General features: G+C 45.7%; 1 protein-coding gene across 1 annotated transcript in view; it reads right to left on the bottom strand.

Annotated features, from left to right (window-relative positions):
• Positions 1-1,258: 1,258 nt before the first annotated feature.
• The window catches only part of LOC109755792 (codeine O-demethylase), a 31,137-nt gene continuing 16,632 nt past the window's right edge, over positions 1,259-15,763 (bottom strand). The window contains exon 5 of the mRNA XM_040397071.3: positions 1,259-1,277. The gene's annotated coding sequence lies outside the window, so the exon portion shown is untranslated. The remainder of the gene's footprint in view (positions 1,278-15,763) is intronic.

The following is a 15,763-nucleotide window of genomic DNA, read 5'->3' as shown; positions in this document are numbered from 1 at the left end:
AAACAGAGTAGTTTCATAGCAAGATAATTTGTAACGAGTAAGTAATGATAGTAGTAACAAAATTGCAGCAAGGTAGCCCAATCCTTTTGATGCAAAGGACAGGCCAAAACGGTCTCTTATAATAAGCAAAGCGTTATTGAGGGTACACGGGAATTTCATCTAGTCACTTTCATCATGTTGGTCCGATTCGTGTTCGCTACTTTGATAATTTGATATGTGGGTGGACCAGTGCTTAGGTGTTGTTCTTACTTGAAAAAACCTCCTACTTATGATTAACCCCCTAGCAAGCATCTGCAACAACAAGAAAAGTATTAAGAATAAATTGTAACCATAGCATTAAACTTTTGGATCCAATCGGTCCCTTACGGAATAGCGCATAAACTAGGGTTTAAGCTTCTATCACTCTCGCTACCCATCATCTAATAACTACTCCACAATGCGTTCCCTTAGGCCAAATATGGTGAAGTGTCATGTAGTCGACGTTAACATGACACCACTAAGGGAATCACAACATACATACTATCAAAATATCGAACATATATCAAGTTCACATGATTACTTGCAACATGATTTCTCCCGTGACCTCAAGAACAATAGTAACTACTCACAAATGATAATCATGCTCAAGATCAGAGGGGTATTAAATAGCATATTGGATCTGAACATATAATATTCCACCAAATAAACCATATAATAATCAACTACAAGATGTAATCAGAACTACTAGTCACCCACAAGCACCAATCTATAGTTCCGGTACAAAGATTGAACACAAGAGATGAACTAGGGTTTGAGAGGAGATGGTGTCGTTGAAGATGTTGATAGAGATTGCCCTCCCCAAGATGGGAGAGTTGTTGGTGATGATGATGATGATAATTTCCCCCTCCGGGAGGGAAGTTCCCCTGGCGGAATTGCTCCGCCGGAGGGCAAAAGTGCTCTTGCCCAAGTTCCGCCTCGAGACGGCGGCGCTCCGTCCGAAAGTCCTCTCTTTATTTTTTCTAGGCAAAAATGACTTATATACCAGAAGATGGGCACCGGAGGTGGGCCGAGGGAGCACAACCCACCAGGGCGTGCCTGGGCTCCCTGGCGCGCCCAGGTGGGTTGTGCCCACCTGGTGGGCCCCCTCTGGTACTTATTGGCTCCAATATTCCTCATATATTCCATAAAAAATCTCCATAAAGTGTCAGCTCATTTGGAGTTGTGCAAAATAGTTGGCCTAACGTAGCTTTCCCAGGTCCAGATTTCCAGCTGCCGAAATTCTCCCTCTTTGTGTGTACCTTACCTTGCATAATATGAGAGGAAAGGCATTAGAATTACTCCAAAAAGCATTATTATGCATAAAAACATCGTAAATAATAGTAGGAAAACATGATGCAAAACTGACATATCAATGGCCATATCATGTCACATATTTTGATTGCATGTGATGTTTATCTTTTATGCATATTATTTTGCTTAGAACGATGGTAGCATTATAAGATGATCCCTTCACTAAATTTCAAGATATAAGTGTTCTCCCCAAGTATGCACCATTGCGAAAGTTCGTCGTTTCGACACACCACGTGATGTTCGAGTGTGATAGATGCTACGTTCACATACAACGGGTTAAGACAGTTTTCCACATGCAGAATACTTGGGTTAAACTTGACGAGCCTAGCATGTACAGACATGGTCTCAGAACACTAGAGACCAAAAGGTCGAACATGAATCATATGGTAGATATGATCAACATAGAGATGTTCACCATTCCCATCTCACGTGATGATCGGACATGGGTTAGTTGATTTGGATCACGTATCACTTTAATGACTTGAGGGATGTCTATTTAAGTGTGAGTTCATTAGTAATTTTATTAATTGAACTTAATTTATCATGAACTTAGTCCTGATAATATTTGCAAATGTATGTTGTAGATCAATAGCTCGCGTTGTAGCTCCCCTATTTTTGATATGTTCCTAGAGAAAACTAAGTTGAAAGATGATAGTAGCAATGATGCAGATTGGGTCCATGATCTGAGGATTATCCTCATTGCTACACGGAAGAATTATGTCCTTGATGCACCGCTAGGTGAGAGACCTGTTGCAGGAGCAGATGCACACGTTATGAACGTTTGGCAAGCTCGATATGATGACTACTTGATAGTTTAGTGTGCCATGCTTTACGACTTAGAACTAGGACTTCAAAAACGTTTTGAACGCCACGGAGCATATGAGATGTTCCAAGAGCTGAAATTGGTATTTCAGACTTATGCCCGTGTTGAGAGGTATGAGACCTCTCACAAGTACTTTGCCTACAAGATGGAGGAGAATAGCTCAACCAGTGAGCATGTGCTCAGAGTGTCTGGGTACTACAATCGCTTGAATCAAGTGGGAGTAAATCTTCCAGATAAGATAGTGATTGACAGAGTTCTCTAGTCACTATCACCAAGCTACTAGAGCTTCGTGATGAACTATAATATGCAAGGGATGACGAAAACGATTCCCGATCTCTTCGCGATACTGAAATCGGCGGAGGTAGAAATCAAGAAAGAGCATCAAATGTTGATGGTTAACAAGACCACTAGTTTCAAGAAAAGGGCAAATGGGAATGAAAGGGAACTTCAAGAAGAATGGCAAAGAAGTTTCCGCTCCCATGAAGAAACCCAAAGCTAGACTCAAGCCTGAAACTGAGTGCTTCTACTGCAAAGGAAATGGTCACTAGAAGCGGAACTGCCCCAAATACTTGGCGGATAAGAAGGATGGCAAAGTGAACAAAGGTATATATGATATACATGTTATTGATGTGTAGTTTACTAGTGTTTATAGTATCCCTTGGGTATTTGATACCGGTTCAGTTGCTAAGATTAGTAACTCGAAACAGGAGCTGCAAAATGAACAGAGACTAGTTAAGGGCAAGGTGACGATGTGTGTTGGAAGTGATTCCAAGGTTGATAAAATCACCATCGCACACTCCCTCTACCTTCGAGATTAGTGTTGGACCTAAATAAATGTTGTTTGGTTTTTGCGTTGTGCATGAATATGATTGGATCATGTTTATTGCAATACGGTTATTCATTTAAGTCATAGAATAATTGTTGTTTTGTTTACATGAATAAAACCTTCTATGGTCATACACCCAATGTAATTGTTTTATTGAATCTTGATCGTAGTGATACACATATTCATAATATTGATGCCAAAAGATGCAAAGTTGATAATGATAGTGCAACATATTTGTGGCACTGCTGTTTAGGTCATATTGGTGTAAAACGCATGAAGAAACTCCATGCAGATGGAGTTTGGGAATCACTTGATTATGAATCATTTGATACTTGCGAACCATGCCTCATGGGCAAGATGACTAAAACTCCGTTCTCCGGAACAATGGTGCGAGCTAATGACTTATTGGAAATAATACATACGGATGTATGCGGTCCAATGAGTGTTCAAGCACGCGGCGGGTATCGTTATTTTCTGACCTTCAGAGTGAAGGAAATATGCCCTAGAGGCAATAATAAAGTTGTTATTTTATATTTCCTTATATCATGATAAATGTTTATTATTCATGCTAGAATTGTATTAACTGGAAACTTGATACATGTGTGGATACATAGACAAAACACAGTGTCCCTAGTAAGCCTCTACTAGACTAGCTCATTAATCAAAGATGGTTAAGTTTAACCATAGACATGTGTTGTCATTTGATGAACGGGGTCACATCATTAGGAGAATGATGTGATGGACAAGACCCATCCGTTAGCTTAGCATATTGATTGTTCGGTTTTATTGCTATTGCTTATGCAACTCCCAGATACCGGAGGAATACCTTGTGTTCTATCAAACGTCACAATGTAACTAGATGATTATAAAGATGCTCTACAGGTATCTCCGAAGGTGTTTATTGGGTTGGCATAGATCGAGATTAGGATTTGTCACTCCGAGTACTAGAGAGGTATCTCTGGGCCCTCTCGGTAATACACATCAAAATAATCCTTGCAAGCAAAGTGACTAATGAGTTAGTTACGGGATGATGTATTACGAAACTAGTAAAGAGACTTGCCGGTAATGAGATTGAACTAGGTATGAAGATACCGGCGATCGAATCTCGGGCAAGTAACTTGCCGATGACAAAGGGAATAACGTATGTTGTCATTATGGTTCGACCGATAAAGATCTTTGAAGAATATGTAGGAGCCAATATGAGCATCAAGGTTTCTCTATTGGTTATTGACCGGAGAGGTGTCTCGGTCATGTATACATAGTTCTCGAACCCGTAGTGTCCGCACGCTTAATGTTCGATGACGATGAGTTATGTGATTTGGTGACCGAATGTTGTTCGGAGTCCCGGATGAGATCACAGACATGACGAGGAGTCTCGAAATGGTCGAGAGGTAAAGATTGATATATAGGATGATAGTATTCGGACACCAGAAGTATTCTGGAGTGCATCAGATTTTTATTGAGTACCGGAGGGGTTACCGGAAGGGTCTGCACGCTTAACGTTCGATGACGATTTAGTATTTTATGAGTTATGTGATTTGGTGACCGAATGTTGTTCGGAGTTCCGGATGAGATCACGGACATGACGAGGAGTCTCGAAATGGCCGGGAGGTAAAGATTGACATATAGGACGATAATATTCGGACACCGGAAGTGTTCCGGAGTGTATCGGATATTTATCGGAGTACCGGAGGGGTTATCGGACACCCCGGGAGGTTAATGGGCCACATGGGCCAAAGGGGAAGGGGCACACCAGCCCACAAGGGGCTGGCGCACCCCTCCTAGGCCGCTGGCCAAGTGGGATAAGGAAAGGGGGGAGTCGGCCTCCCCCATCCTTTCCTCTCCCCTCTCTTCCTGTTCCCTTCCGGCAAATATGGTAAGGGGGTGAATTAGAATAGGCCCCCAAGTAGGATTCCTCCTACTTGGGGCGCCCCAAGGCTGCTCCCCTCCCCCTCCCACCTATATATATGTGGGGAGGGGGCGCCTAGAACACACACCATCAATTGTTAGCCGTGTGCGGCGCCCCCCTCCACAGTTTACGCCTTCGGTCCTTAGGCAAAGCCATGCATGGATCATTTCACCATCACCGTCACCATGCCGCCGTGATGACGGAACTCATCTTCTTCCTTGACACCTTTGCTGGATCAAGAGGACGAGGGACGTCATCAAGCTGAACGTGTGCAGAACTCGGAGGTGTCGTACGTTCGGTGCTTGATCGGTCGGATCTAGAAGAAGTTCGACTACATCAACCGCGTTGTCAAATGCTTCCGCTTTCGGTCTACGAGGATAGGTAGACACACTCTCCCCCTCTCGTTGCTATGCATCTCCTAGTAGATTTTGCGTGTGCGTAGGATTTTTTTTTTTGAAATTGCATGCTACGTTTCCCAACACGGAGATGATTTGATAAGATATGGGTATATATACTTAATGAAACACAAGTCTAAAACATTTGAAAAGTTCAAAGAATTTCAGAGTGAAGTGGAGAATCATCGTAACAAGAAAATAAAGTTTCGACGATCTGATCGTGGAGGCATATATTTGAGTTACAGGTTTGGCCTTCATTTAAAACAATGAGGAATAGTTTCACAACTCACGCCACCTGGAACACCACAGCGTAATGGTGTGTCCGAATGCCATAACCTTAGTTTATTGGATATGGTGCGTTCTATGATGTCTCTTACCGATTTACCACTATCGTTTTGGGGTTATGCATTAGAGACTGCCGCATTCACATTAAATAGGGCACTGTCTAAATCTGTTGAGACGACAGCATATGAACTGTGGTTTGGCAAGAAACCTAAGCTGTCGTTTCTTAAAGTTTGTGGATGCGACGCTTATGTCAAAAGGATTCAGCCTGATAAGCTCGAACCCAAATCGGAGAAGTGCGTCTTCATAGGATACCCTAAGGAAACAATTGGGTACACCTTCTATCACAGATCTGAAGGCAAGATCTTTGTTGCTAAGAATGGATCCTTTCTAGAGAATGAGTTTCTCTCGAAAGAAGTGAGTGAGAGGAAAGTAGAACTTGATGAGGTAATTGTACCATCTCTCAATTTGGAAAGTAGCACATCAAATAAATCCGTTCCCATGATGCCTAAACCAACTAGAGAGGAAGCTAATGATGATGATCATGAAACTTCAGATCAAGGTACTACTGGAGCTCGTAGGTCGAATAGAGCACGTTCCGCACCAGAGTGGTACGGTAATCCTGTTCTGGAGGTCATGTTGCTAGACCATGGCGAACCTACGAACTATGAAGAAGCTATGATGAGCCCAGATTCCGATAAATGGCTTGAGGCCATGAAATCTGAGATAGGATCCATGTATGAGAACAAAGTATGGACTTTGGTGGACTTGCTGGATGATCGGCAAGCCATTGAGAATAAATGGATCTTCAAAAAGAAGATTGGCGCTGATGGTAATGTTACTGTCTACAATGCTCGACTTGTTGTGAAAGGTTTTCGACAAGTTCAAGGAGTTGACAGCGATGAGACTTTCTCACCTGTAGCGATGCTTAAGTCTGTCCGGATCATGTTAGCAATTGCCACATTTTATGATTATCAAATCTGGCAACTGGACGTCAAAACTGCATTCCTTAATGGATATCTTAAAGAAGAGTTGTATATGATGCAACCAGAAGGTTTTGTCGATCCTAAAGGTGCTGACAAAGTATGCAAGCTCCAGCGATCCATCTATGGACTGGTGCAAGTATCTCAGAGTTGGACTATACGCTTTGAGGAGGTGATCAAAGCATATGGTTTTATACAGACTTACGGTGAAGCCTGTATTTACAAGAAAGTGATTGGGAGCTCTATAGCATTTCTGATATTATATGTGGATGACATATTATTGATTGGAAATGATATAGAATTCCTGGATAGCATATACGGATACTTGAATAAGAATTTTTGAATGAAAGACCTCGGTGAAGCTACTTGCATATTGAGCATCAAGATCTATAGGAATAGATCAAGACGCTTAATAGGACTTTCACAAAACACATACCTTGATAAGATTTGAAGAAGTTCAAAATGGTTCAGTCCAAGAAGGGGTTTGCCTGTATTACAAGGTGTGAAGTTGAGTAAGACACAAAGCCCGACCACAGCAGAAGATAGAGAGAGAATGAAAGTCATTCCCTATGCCTTAGCCATAGTTTCTATACGATATGCCATGCAGTGTACCACACCTGATGTGTGTCTTGCCACTTATTTGGCAAAGAGGGTACAAGAGTGATCCAGGAGTGGACTACTAGACAATGGTCAAAATTATCCTTAGGTGCCTTAAAGAGGACTAAGGAAATGTTTCTCGGTTATGGAAGTGATAAAGAGTTATGTCGATGCAAGCTTTGACACTAATCTAGATGAATCTAAGTCTCAATCTGGATACATATTGAACGTGTGAGCAATTAGCTATAGTAACTCCATGTAGAGCATTGTAGACATAGATATTTGCAAAATACATACGGATCTGAATGTCACATACCCATTGACTAAACTTCTCTCACAAGCAAAACATGATCACACCTTATTACTCTTTGGGTGTTGATCACATGGCGATGTGAACAGGATTATTGACTCTAGTAAACCCTTTGGGTGTTGGTCACATGACGATGTGAACTATAGGTGTTAATCACATGGCGATGTGAACTATGGGTGTTATTCACACGGCGATGTGAACTAGATTATGGACTCTAGTGCAAGTGGGAGACTGAAGGAAATATGCCCTAGAGGCAATAATAAAGTTGTTATTTTATATTTCCTTATTCATGATAAAGGTTTATTATTCATGCTATAATTGTATTGATCGGAAACCTAAATACATGTGTGAATACATAAACACAAATACCGTGTCCCTAGTGAGCCTCTACTAGACTAGCTCGTTGATCAAAGATGGTTATGGTTTCCTAACAATGGACATGTGTTGTCATTTGATAACGGGATCACATCATTAGGAGAATGATATGATGGACAAGACGCACCCGTTAGCTTAGCATAACGATCGTTCAGTTTTATTGCTATTGCTTTCTTCATGTCAAATACATATTCCTTCGACTATGAGATTATGCAACTCCCGGATACCGGAGGAATACCTTGTGTGCTATCAAACGTCACAACGTAACTGGGTGATCATAAAGATGTCCTACAGGTATCTCCGAAGGTGTTTGTTGAGTTGGCATAGATCAAGATTAGGATTTGTCACTCCGAGTATCGGAGAGGTATCTCCGGGCCCTCTCGCTAATACACATCATAAGCTTGCAAGCAAATGACTGGTTGTACATGGTCGTACGAGAAATTCTATGATATATGATTGGTTCTATACGAGAAAGTCTATTATATATGCATAACGTGTAGTAGCGTAAAATATGTTTGAAATGAAAAAGAATTAAATGAAAAACATAAAAGGAAAAGGAAAAATAAACCATAAACCTAAACCCCTAAACCTTTAGTCTCGGCTGGTGTTACCAACCGGGACTAAAGGTCCCCAGCCCCAGCGTGCACTGCCGGCCACGTGGAAGGGATTTAGTCCCGGGTCGTGGCCAACCGGGACTAAAGGGTGGGGGCTAGAGGCCCTTACGAACCGGGACTAATGACCGATCATCTACTAGTGTGTATTCCCCCCTACTCCCCTCACTTTTTCTTGTCCTTCTCTTTCACATAAGCAAAATTGCAATCTAAGCGGGATATAAGCCCACTATTGTACTTTCTCTTAGGGTTGAGGGTTTAGGTACTCGTATTTTTGAACCGACTACTAGCTTAATGTCAGACCCATATACTCCCTCCGTTTGAAATTACTTGTCGGAGAAATTGATCTATCTAGACGTATTTTTATTCTAAATACATCCATTTTTAATCCATTTATTCGACAAGTATTTATGGAGGGGGAAGTATTTTATTACCATACATAAAGTAAGTATAAGTGTCCCTAAGAAAAAGTAAAGTAGTGTGCACAGTGCACGTCTAGTAGCCACCACACTCAATTAAGGAGATAGTAGCAGCTGTTGGGGAACGTAGTAATTGTTAGAGTTATATTAATATTGTCTTTTGGCCTTTTGCATTCTAGTCTATTGGCATCCTCTTGTAGCCTTTTGGCATCCTCATGTATGTGTATATATGTTGGCTTTGACCTCCTAATAATACAAGTTGTTCTCCTCTCAACATGATATTAGAGCTCTAGGTTTTTTTGATCCAATCTCCACCGGCCCGTTCTGCTCCTCCGCTCCTGCGCGCGTCCACACATCGATCCATAGCTGGCTGTTGGATCCCATCGAGACTTGGTCTCATTGATCCAGTCACTGCTGCTCCTCTCCGTGAAGTCAATCTCTTTGCTCTGCCGCCGATCCTGTTTGCCAGATCGTGCTAGTGCTCCTGACGCGTCTCGTAGCCGATCTCCGCCTCGTCTCTACCCGCCAGACAGCGAAGTCCAGCCGCTCGAGGCACCCTGCCGCCTCGAGGTCCGGCATCCCCCATCGGCCTTCTGCTCTTCCAGGTCGGGCCACCACCGTCGCGTCTCGGGCTGGTGCTCGAGGTCTGGCCGCCGCCGCCGCTGCGTCTCTGACTGACGCTCGGGTCCGGCCGCCGCCTCAGCGTCTCGGGCTGGTGCTCGATGTCCGGTAGTCGTCGCCGCGTCTCTGAGTGGCGCTCGGGTCCGGCCGCCGCCTCCGCGTCTCTGACTGGCGCTCTGGTCCGGCCGCCGCCTCCACGTCTCTGACTGGCACTCTGGTCCGGCCGCCGCCGCTGGCCTTTGTCTCACCCAGGTCGGGTCGCCGCAACTTTGCTCCTCTGATTCTGGTGTACGAGCACTGCGGGCGCTGCTTCTGTCGTTTGACTTACTCTGGATTCACCGATCGGTTGTGTGGATTGATTAAAAAAGAGAAGGTTAAAAAACGAGGTACAGAGAGCGCACCATGTCTTCGACCTCGTTGGGCTATGTCGCCATTCCGCGCTGCCCGGTGATTTTTGATGGGGCTAACTATGCTGAGTTTGCTGCTTTTATGTGTATTCACATGCATGGCCTTCGTCTCTGGGGAGTTCTTTCCGGCGAGGTTCCTTGTCCTCAGCGCCCGGTTCCTCCTGTGGCTCCTATCCCACCGCCGCCTCCACCGGATCTTGCCGCAAATGCTTCTGATGATGATAGGGCTGCAGCCCGAGTTGCTGCTGATGATGCGGTTGCTGCTTATGACCAGCAGGTCGTGGTTTATTCGGATGCTCTTTCCGTTTATCGTGATGATCTGGCTGCTTACACTCAGTGGTGTGATGATGATGCTCGTGCAGCTGTTGTCCTCACTGCCAGTGTTCTACCACAGTTTGCTTCTGAGTTTATGGGTCTCGGCACTGTGTTTGAGATGTGGACTCGTCTTCGTCAGTGCTATCAGCCCTCTGTTGATGCTCTCTACTTGTCTGTGTTATGTCAGGAGCATGCTCTTCAGCAGGGAGACTCCACTATTGATGAGTTCTACACTCAGAGTTCTGCTATCTGGCGCCAGCTTGACTCCCTTCGCACTGCTGTTTGTGGCACTTGCGCCTGTTGCCAGACTGTGAGGTCCGACTTGGAGTTTCAGCGTGTCTATGAGTTTCTGTCGCGGCTCCGTGGGGAGTTTGAGCCTCGGCGTGCTCAGTTGTTTGCTCGTGGCCATGTTCCTATTTCTGAGGTGCTTTCTGAGCTTCGTGCTGAGGAGACTCACCTTCGTGGTGCCGGTCTGCTTCAAGTTCCATCTGTGCTTGCTGCTCAAGCTGCTGCTCCACCAGTACCTTCTCGCTCGAGTGCTCCGCCGCTACTACCCACTCCTTCTGGTAGTGAGAGCCGCACTCGTGAGGGCCGCTCTCGTCCTCATACTCATTGTGGGTACTTCAACAGGGATGGTCACCCCGAATCTGATTGCTTCAAGAAGAAGTGTGATATGCGCAATAGGGAGCGTTATTCTTCTACTGGGACTCGCGCTTCTTCCTCGACGTCGTCTACTGTCTCCTTGACTGAGCAGGATATTATGAAGCTTAAGCGTCTACTTGCTGCTTCAGGTTCTTTGACGGGTACTGCAGGCTCTGTGATTGGTGCTTCTATTGTTGAGCGACCACCATCTACACAGTCTGGTACATCCCCATGGGTTCTGGATTCTGGAGCTTCATTTCATATGTCTTCTGATTCCTCTGTCTTGTCCTCTCTTAGATCTCTCGATTTTCCTATTAATGTTCTTACTGCTGATGGTACTCCTCTACCTGTTGCTAGTCGAGGCATTCTTTCCACTTCTTCATTTCATGTTCCAGATGTTTCTTATGTTCCTCGCCTTACCATGAACTTATTTTCTGCAAGTCAGCTTACTGATTCTGGTTGTCGCATCATTCTTAACGTTGATTCTTGCACTGTCCAGGATCGTCACACGAAGGCTTTGGTTGGAGCTACCCTCGCCGCCTTGACTCCCAGGGGCTTTGGGAGTTAGACTGGCTTCATGTTCCTTCCACTGCCACTACACTCGCCAGTACATCTGCCATCGCCGCTTCTGCTACCAGCTCCTTCCAGCAGTGGCATCATCGCCTTGGTCACCTATGTGGTTCTCGGCTATCATCTTTAGTTCGTCGTGGTCTTCTGGGGCCTGTCTCAGGAGATGTCTCTTTGCAGTGTCAGGGTTGTAGGCTTGGTAAACAGGTTCAGTTACCTTATCCTACAAGTGAGTCAGTGTCTCAACGCCCTTTTGATTTAGTTCATTCCGATGTGTGGGGACCGACTCCCTTCTCTTCCAAAGGGGGCCATTGCTACTATATTATTTTTATAGATGATTTCTCTCGCTACACTTGGCTTTACTTCATGTCTTCTCGTCGCGAGGTTCTCTCTATTTATAAGCGTTTTGCCGCCATGGTCCACACTCAGTTCTCTACACCTATTCGTGTGTTTCGTGCTGATTCTGCTGGCGAGTATATCTCCAAAATGTTGCGTGGTTTTCTTGCTGAGCAGGGTACTCTTGCGCAGTTCTCTTGTCCCGGTGCTCACGCTCAGAATGGCGTGGCTGAGCGCAAGCATCGCCACCTTCTTGAGACAGCTCGTGCGATGATGATTGCCGCCTCTCTTCCGCCTTATTTCTGGGCTGAGGCTGTCTCCACTGCCACATATCTCATAAACATTCAACCTCATCTGCTCTACAGGGAGGTATTCCTCTAGAGCGTCTTTTTGATCATCATCCTGATTATTCCGCTCTTCGATTGTTTGGTTGTGTTTGTTATGTTCTCCTTGCCCCTCGAGAACGCACCAAACTAACTGCTCAGTCCGTCGAGTGTGTTTTTCTGGGTTACAGTGATGAGCATAAGGGTTATCGGTGTTGGGATCCTGTCGGTCAACGGATGCGTATTTCTAGGGATGTGACTTTTGATGAGTCTCGTCCATTCTATCCACGACCATCCTCTTTGACCTTTTCAGTAGAGGATATCTCTTTTCTCACGTTTCCTGATACACCTCCCTCCGTGCCTCATATTCCTACTCCTCCTTATCGTCCCACTATTGCAGATCCGACACCGTCTTCTCCTATCGTTCCTTTTCCTTCCTTATTGCATGACACCCCACCTTCATCACCGATGTCTTCTCCATCTCCATCACCTCTGGTGGTTCCTTCTCATCCCACTTTTCCTTTTCATTATACTCGTCGTCGACGTATTATGGATGAATCTACTAATGTGCCATCTACTTCTGGTGCACCGTCTTCCTCGTCCCAGCCGACTTATGGTCTTCGGGCTCGACCTTGCCCTCCTCCTGACCGCTATTCTCCTAGCAAATATGGCCTTTCGGTTGTACTTGAGCCTACCTCTTATCGTGATGCTGTTGTTCATCCTGAATGGCAGTTTGCGATGGCAGAGGAGATTGCCGCACTTGAGCGCAACAACACATGGGATCTGGTTTCTCTTCCTCCCCGTATTCGTCCCATCACTTGTAAGTGGGTCTATAAGATTAAGACTCACTCTGATGGTTCTCTTGAGCGTTATAAAGCTCGTCTTGTGGCTCGTGGCTTTCAGCAGGAGCATGGTCGTGATTATGATGAGACTTTTGCTCCTGTGGCCCACATGACCACTGTCCGCACACTTCTCGCCGTGGCCTCTGTTCGCCACTGGTGTGTGTCACAGCTTGATGTTAAAAAAGCCTTTCTTAATGGTGAGTTGCATGAGGAGGTTTATATGCAGCCACCTCCTGGGTATTCAGTTCCCGATGGCATGGTTTGTCATCTTCGTCGCTCTCTATATGGCCTTAAGCAAGCGCCTCATGCTTGGTTTGAGCGTTTTGCCTCTGTGGTCACTGCTGCTGGGTTTTCACCCAGTGATCACGATCCAGCGTTGTTTGTCCACCTTTCTGCTCATGGTCGCACTCTTCTTCTTCTATATGTTGATGACATGATCATCACTGGCGACGATTCCGAGTATATTGCCTTTGTCAAGGCGCGTCTTGATGAGTAGTTCCTTATGTCTGATCTTGGTCCTCTTCGTTACTTTCTTGGGATTGAGGTTTTCTCCACCTCTGATGGCTTTTTTATTTCCCAAGAAAAGTATATCCAGGATCTTCTTACTCGTGCGGCTCTTAGTGATGAGCGCACTACTGAGACTCCTATGGAGCTCAATGTTCACCTTCGTGCTTCTGATGGTCTGCCCTTGTCTGATCCGACACGTTATCGTCATCTTGTTGGGAGTCTTGTGTATCTTGTTGTCACTCATCCGGATATCTCCGATCCTGTCCATATTCCGAGTCAGTTTGTTTCTGCTCCCACTTCAGTTCACTATAGTCACCTTCTTCGTGTTCTACGATATCTTCGTGGCACGATCTCTCATCGTCTCTTTTCTCCCTGTTCCAGCTTGTTACAGCTCCAGGCCTATTCGGATGCTACGTGGGCTAGTGATCCTACGGATCGCCGTTCACTTTCTGCCTACTGTGTCTTTCTTGGTGGTTCTCTCATTTCCTGGAAGACGAAGAAACAGACTGCAGTTTCTCGTTCTAGTGCAGAGGCCGAGTTGCGAGCTATGGCTCTTCTGACAGCAGAGGTGACCTGGTTACGATGGTTACTGGAGGATTTTGGTGTTTCTGTTACTACACCTACCACCCTCCTGTCGGACAGCACAGGTGCTATCAGTATTGCGCGGGACCCTGTGAAGCATGAGCTTACCAAACACATTGGTGTTGATGCTTCTTATGTGCGCGCCGCTGTGCAGGATCATGTTGTTGCTCTTCAGTATGTGCCTTCTGAGTTACAGCTCGCGGACTTCTTCATGAAGGCTCAGACTAGAGCGCAACATGGATTTCACCTCTCCAAACTCAGTGTTGTGGATCCACCATGAGTTTGAGGGGGGGTGTTAGAGTTATATTAATATTGTCTTTTGGCCTTTTGCATTCTAGTCTATTGGCATCCTCATGTATGTGTATATATGTTGGCTTTGACCTCCTAATAATACAAGTTGTTCTCCTCTCAACAGTAAATTCAAAAAAATTCCTACGCACACGCAAAATCATGGTGATGTATAGCAACGAGAGGGGAGAGTGTTGTCCACGTACCCTCGTAGACCGAAAGCAGAAGTGTTATGACAACGCGGTTGATGTAGTCGTACGTCTTCACGATCGACCGATCCTAGTACCGAACGTACGGCACCTCCGTGATCTGCACACGTTCAGCTCGGTGACGTCCCACGAACTCACGATCCAGTAGAGCTTCGAGGGAGAGCTTCGTCAGCACGACGGCGTGATGACGGTGATGATGAAGCTACCGGCGCAGGGCTTCGCCTAAGCACTACGACGATATGACCGAGGCGGATTATGGTGGAGGGGGGCACCGCACACGGCTAAGAGATCAATGATCAACTTGTGTGTCTATGGGGTGCCCCCCTCCCCCGTATATAAAGGACTGGAGGGGGGAGGAGGCCGGCCTCCTAGGCGCGCCCCAAGGGGAGTCCTACTCCCACCGGGAGTAGGATTCCACCCCTTCCATGAGTAGGAGTAGGAGGGAAGGAAGGGGGAGAGAGGGGGAAGGAAAAGGGGTGCCCCCGCTTCCTAGTCCAATTCGGGCTAGAGGGGGAGGGGCGTGCGGCCTGCCCTGGCCGCCCCTCCCTCTCTCGACCAAGGCCCATGAGGCCTATTACACTCCTCGGGGGGTTCCCGTAACCCCCCGGTACTCCGGTATTCGTCAAAACTCACTCGAAACCCTTCCGATGTCCAAACATAGTCATCCAATATATCGATCTTTATGTCTCGACCATTTCGAGACTCATTGTTATGTCCGTGATCATATCCGGGACTCATATTACCGATCGTCACTGAACGTTAAGCGTGCGGACCCTACGGGTTCGAGAACTATGTAGACATGACCAAGACACGTCTCCGGTCAATAACCAATAGCGGAACCTGGATGCTCATATTGGCTCCTACATATTCTACGAAGATCTTTATCGGTCAAACCGCGTAACAACATACGTTGTTCCCTTCGTCATCCGTATGTTACTTGCCCGAGATTCGATCGTCGGTATCTCAATACTAGTTCAATCTCGTTACCGGCAAGTCTCTTTACTCGTTCCATAATGCATCATCCCGCAACTAACTCATTAGTCACATTGCTTGCAAGTCTTATAGTGATGTGCATTACCGAGAGGGCCCAGAGATACCTCTCCGACAATCGGAGTGACAAATCCTAATCTCGATCTATGCCAACTCAACAAGTACCATCGGAGACACCTGTAGAGCACCTTTATAATCACCCAGTTACGTTGTGACATTTGGTAGCACACAAAGTGTTCCTCCGGTATTCGGGAGTTGCATAATCTCATAGTCAT

Source organism: Aegilops tauschii, chromosome 7 (assembly GCF_002575655.3).
Source record: "Aegilops tauschii subsp. strangulata cultivar AL8/78 chromosome 7, Aet v6.0, whole genome shotgun sequence".
Lineage (NCBI taxonomy): Eukaryota > Viridiplantae > Streptophyta > Magnoliopsida > Poales > Poaceae > Aegilops > Aegilops tauschii.
Note: the sequence above shows the minus strand (reverse complement) of the source record. Positions and strands in the feature narration are given on the sequence as shown.